The 6084-nt window shown below is 40.4% G+C and overlaps 1 pseudogene; it reads left to right on the forward strand.

Annotated features, from left to right (window-relative positions):
• Positions 1-1020: 1020 nt before the first annotated feature.
• On the forward strand, positions 1021-3314 carry LOC102847634 (annotated as a pseudogene).
• Positions 3315-6084: the final 2770 nt, after the last annotated feature.

Below are 6084 nucleotides of genomic sequence, written 5' to 3' on the forward strand. Positions count from 1 at the left end.
TGCTTGAAAACTCAACCTCCTTTGCCATCTCTGTTATCTAAATGTTGTACATAGAATTGCTTCCTAAGCATCTGAAAATTGGGCCATGAATAAGGAAGACCAAAGACGAATCAATGCCTTAGATTTGTGCTGTTGACAAAGAGTACTGAACATCCCGTGGACTGCCAAGAGAACCAATAAACGTGTCTTGAAGGAAGTGAAACCAAAGTGCTCCTTAAAAGCAACGACTTTGTTTCGCTTATTTTGGACATATTTTCAGGAAGAACCAGTCCTTAGAGATAGACATCGTGCTGAGAAAGATAAAGGGTCAATGAAACAGAAGAAGGCTCTCATGAGATGAACTGATGCCTTGACTGCCCCAGTGAGCGTGATAATTACAGAGACAGTGAAGATGGCGTGGCTTAGGGCAAGGTTCAGATCTGCTGTTCATAGGGTCCCAAGTACTCATAGTCAACTTCACAACATTAATTATTTGAAAGCACTCATATTCTTAGTTTATGAAAGATTGGCATATGGACTCTCCCAAAATATCCAGGCTTTACTTCTGTTTTTCTAAACAAACAAACAAACAAACAAACAAACAAAATCAGTTGTGATTCTAAATACTTAGAACTGACTCATAGCTAACCCTTCTGTGGATTTTCAGAGGCACTAAAGTAAATCACATGGCAGGAGATTGCTCATCTTTTTCCCATGGAGAAGCTGGTGGATTCAAACCATGTGCCTTTAGTATTGCAGTGCTTCATGTATATGTGGGGTTTCCCCCCTTTTACTAAACTAGTCAAGTGTGGGTGTTATTATTTTCCTGAAAAACTAGTGAAGTTTGTGACCAAAAAATTAGTATATACTCTTTTCTTAACTTCACTGAGAAAAATTATCTTTACATTTGTTTTGTATACATACAACTTAACTTACAAGTATCTTGAGTCACTCCTGTGCAGCTGGCGAGCCTTTTGCGGCCTGGTCTTAGACCTTGCCCTCACCTCTTTGGTTCTTGCAACCCTTTTCATCAGGATACCTGAGGAAGTGCACCATGGCGAGGAGGAGGTGGAGGCTTTTGCCTTTCAGGCGGAGATTGCCCAACTTATGTCTCTTATCATTCATACTTGGAAGGAGGAGTGTATCCACTTCCATAATAGCTTGCCTCCAGAAATCCTATGAACCTGGAGAGAGAATGAAAGGCACCCAAGCGTCGAGGACTCTCCTTCATAGGGTCACTGAGTTGCTTGCAACTCGACGGCACTTAACAACCACAACAACAACAACAATCCCAACAAGGGAATTTTCCTTAGAGAGTTGATCTCTAATGCTTCTGATGCATTGGACAAGATTCGCTATGAGAGTCTGACAGACCCTTCCAAATTGGACAGTGGGAAAGAGCTGAAAATCGATATCATCCCTAACCCCCAGGAACGTACTTTGCCTCTTGTGGACACAGGCATTGATATGACCAAGGCTAATCTCATAAATAATTTGGAAACAGTTGCCAAGTCTGGTACCAAAGCCTTTATGGAAGCTCAGGAGGCTGGTGCAGAGGTCTTCAAGACTGGTCGGTTTGGTGTTGGCTTTTATTCTGCCTATCGGTGGCAGAGAAAGTGGTAGTGATCGCAAAACACAATGACTATGAGCAGTATGCCTGGGGGTCTTCAGCTGGGGGTTCCTTCACAGTTCGTGCTGACTATGGTGAGCCCATTGGTCAGGATACTAAAGTCATCTTGCACCTTGAATAAGACCAGACAGAGTACTTAGAAGAGAGACGTGTCAAAGAAGTAATGAAGAAGCACTCATAGTTCATAGGCTCTCCTATCACCCTCTATTTGGAGAAAGAACGAGAGAAGGAAATCAGTGATGATGAGATAGAAGAAGAGAAAGGTGAGAGAGAGGAAGATAAGGATGATGAAGACAAGCTCAAGATAGAAGATGTGGGTTCAGATGAGGAGGATGACACTGGTTAAGACAAGAAAAAGAAAACAAACAAACAAAAAATAATTAAGGAGAAGTACATTGATCAGGAAGAATTGAGCAAGACTAAGCCACTTTGCACCAGAAATCCTGATGACATCACACAGGAGGAATATGGAGAGTTCTACAAGAATCTTACTAATGACTGGGAAGACCACTTGGCAGTCAAGCATTTCTCAGTAGAGGGACAGCTAGAATTCAGGACTTTGCTCTTTATCCCTCGCCAGGCTCCCTTTGATCTCTCTGAGAACAAGAAAAAGAAGAACAACATTAAACTTTCCCCTCACCGTGTGTTCCTCATGGACGGCTGTGATGAGTTGATACCAGAGTATCTGAACTTCATCCGTGGTGTGGTTGACTCTGAGGATCTGCCCCTCAACATTTCTCAAGAAATGCTGCAACGGAGCAAAATCTTGAAGTTCATCCACAAAAACATTGTCAAGAAGTGCCTTGAGCTCTTCCCTGAGTTGGCAGAAGACAAGGAGAACTACAATAAATTCTGTGAGGCATTCTCTAAAATCCTGAAGCAGAGAGTCCATGGAGATTCTACTAACCAGCCTCATCTTTCTGAGCTACTTCACTATCACTCTTCCCAGTCTGGAGATGAGATGACTTCTCTCTCAGAATATGTGTCTCGCATGAAGGAGACCCAGAAGTCCATTTATTACATCACCTGCAAAGAGCAGCCGGCCAACTCTGCTTTTGTGGAGTGAGTGTGCAAGCGGGGCTTTGAGGTTGTGTGTATGACTGAACCTCTCCACGAGTACTGTGTGCAACAGCTCAAGGAGTCTGATGGGGAAAAGGCTGGTTTCCATCACCAAGGAGGGCCTAGAACTACCTGAGGATGAAGAGGAGAAAAAGAAAACGGAGGAGAGTAAGGCCAAGTTTGAGAATCTCTGTAAACTCATGAAGGAAATTTTGGATAAGAAGGTTGAGAAGGTGACAATTTCCAATAGGCTTGTATCTTCACCCTGCTGCATTGTGACTAGCACCATATGGTGTGGATCATGAAAGCACAGGTGCTTCGGGACAACTCAACAATGGGCTGCCTGATGACGACAGTCAATCCTGAGCATCCAGTTGTTGAAACACTGAAACAGAAGGCTGAGGCAAACAAGGACAAAGCTGTTAAGGACCTGGTGCTGCTGCTGTTGGAAACCACACTGCTCTCTTCTGGTTTCTCCCTTGAGGATCCCCAGACTCACTCCAACTGCATCTGCCACATGATCAAGCTGGGCTTAGGCATTGGTGAAGATGAGGGGACTGGTGAGCAACCCAGTGCTGCTGTTCCTGATGAGATTCCCCTACTTGAGGATGATGAGGATGCATCTCACATGGAAGAAGTCTATTAAAGTTCCTACTGTAACACCCCCTTCCCCCTGTATAGTATCCCTGTGTCTCCCACAGCAGCCTTGAGTTGCCCTCTCCCATCTGGTTCCATCTGCTGATAGCTAGTGTTTTCTTTCCTGTCTGTAAGACAGGATGTAACTCTGGCCTCAACCTCAAGAATGAGGTTGGTTGTTGTGTATTGTGAAATTTCGTTGTTCTAAAATTAAAATATGCAAAATAAAGAAGATGACATTTTATAAAGACTTAACCTGCATTAAATCATAGTTACTTATATAAGGCCTAGAAAGATGCTATTAAGCAAGAGATGATATGATATTCCAATTAGTACTTGATGTTGAAATAATGCTAAATTTTAAGCTAAGTCCATTCTACATGTTGAAGACATTTTTGCAGAATGTTAAGTAGCCATGCATTGAGACTCATTGGATAAAGTTTTCCAGGAAAGACTTGGTGAAGATGGATTCTGACCTGAGTACATTATGGTTTTAACATGTGGAGGGCGAGATCTTTGGTCTCTGTAGATGAATGTACATACCAAACAAGAGTACTGGGAGATTTTTTTTTTTTTTAGGATAGGCTTTAAAAGTTTCCATCTTTGGGGGTGGGGATGTGCGGGGTGGGGGGAGGGGATTGTGTACAAATGAAGGAGTTTGTCTTTTGCTTTTCAAGGAGAGGAGTGAACTGGGGGTGGAAGTGGGGGGATAGGGAGAAAAGTGTAACAGTGAATGAATGGAATTAAAAAAAAAATCCAAAGAATAGAAAAAAAAATTTCCATTTTATATGTTTTGTAATTTTTATGTACTAATGTTTTACAGTTGTACACACAATTTACCAAATGTATACATTAATGAGGAATGATTAGTGTATTTTTAATGCATCATTATTCTCTTGATTTTGCCGTTAGTAATGAGTGATAAAATGTAACTGGAGGCTCCAAGCATTAGATAGAAAAGTTTGTCTCTTTACCTAATGAGCTAATCTTTGTTTTAAAATAATGACAAGCACTATGATTAATACAATGATAGTTGGAAGCTTTTACTAATGATAAATGACTCCCTCACTCTGGTAGTTGGTACCCACCAGCTTCTCCACAGAAGAAAGATCATGTAATGATTTTAAAGATTTTACAGATCTGTGTCTGTAAAGGTACCTGGTTTTAGAAACCCCATGGAGCAATTCTATAGGGTTCTATAGGGACACTGAGTCAGAAGAATTTCTAAGTCAGTGAGTAAACCACTTATTTAAATGACCTGTATTTCTTTTTTAAAATTATATTGGTTAGCATACAAAATTCATATTCATTGTGTTTATGCATTTATAAGTCAATGGGGATCAAGTTTATAAAATTCAATGTATGAGAGTGTATGAAACACAATGTGAATGAAGGAAAAGTGTGAATAACCTGTATTTCTTGCATAAACTTGAAGACAGCAAATATCTTAAGTTATTTCAATGTAAGTTTAATGTATTATTAGTATTATAAAAAAAGTCTCTACGTGCATACTCATATGCTTGTACCTTTTTTTTTTCTTTTTGTTGGGGTATGCCATTAAGTTTGGAAGTAGGAGTGGCATCCACTTCCTAAACAACATGCCTCTGAAAACCCTATGAACTTTGATAAATGTTGATAGCTGTAGAGGGGCTTCAAGCCTTTTGTTCATATGGTCGCTATGAGTTGTGCTCGACTTGAAGGCAGTCAACTACAACAACATGCTGTTAAGTTAATCTGGGCTCATATGGACCCCATGTGACAAGGAAGAACTGTCCTCTAAGGGTGTGCTTGCCTGTAATCTTTTTAGTAGAAGATTACCAGGTCTTTGACCTTGAAGCCATTGCATTATTTCTAGCCACCAGTATTTCAGTTAGCAGCTGAGAACTTATCCATTGCATTACTAGGGCACCTTCTCCATTTATTAGCTTTTGATTTTAGGTTCTGATGAGCTGACTACTACTCAAAACGACCCCTTGAACAATGGCTCTGAACTTTGCTATATCCTGAGCCTACCTCTCCGGCTTTGACACAGTTGACCCCATTGTTACAGTCTAGGTGTCAATCCATCATGTTGAAGGTCTCTTCTTGCACTTTCCTGCCACCTTGCCAAGCATGATGTCCTTCTTCAAGGACTGACCGCCTGACAACATGCCCAAAGAATGTGAGACAGAGTTTCACCATCCTTGCCTCCAAGGAGCAACCTGCATCTCTATAAAATACCATAGTTCCCTAAATGTTAACATAGTGTACCAGGCAGCACTCCCTTACCACTTTGATAGATACTTATGCCACACACACAGAAATAAGTCTGAGACATCTCCTGTGTATTGACCACATTACTCTGCAGATATGCTTGCAAGACACTGTATGAGAAACTACATTCTCTGAAAAGTCTCCAAATTACAAACAAAAGCTGCTAGTATTTCCTGAATGGAAAAGTTAATGTTATTGATGCAATGATTATATTCCTGTTTCCTTGAGTCAGAAACTGTTAGTTTAAAAGCTATTAGAGAAAAAAAAAATAAAGAAATGAAATAGCATTTTCTTACCTTTTCCCTGCCTCTGTATTGTGTCATTAGCAAAAGTAATACAATAGCCACTAATTAAGGGAAATCTTTCAGACTTTTTAATTGGATCTTGCATTTCCCCAAAGCAACGATGAAGTAAGAATTTTATTCACCAGTCAGTTCTTGCTCATTCTTATGGATTTTTAGTGTCTTTTTATGAGAGGCTTAAAAGAAGAAAATACCAGTGGAGGTATTTACCAATATTGAATAACC

This window comes from Elephantulus edwardii, unplaced genomic scaffold (genome assembly GCF_000299155.1).
Source record: "Elephantulus edwardii isolate Elephantulus edwardi_28Jun2011 unplaced genomic scaffold, EleEdw1.0 scaffold00003, whole genome shotgun sequence".
NCBI lineage: Eukaryota > Metazoa > Chordata > Mammalia > Macroscelidea > Macroscelididae > Elephantulus > Elephantulus edwardii.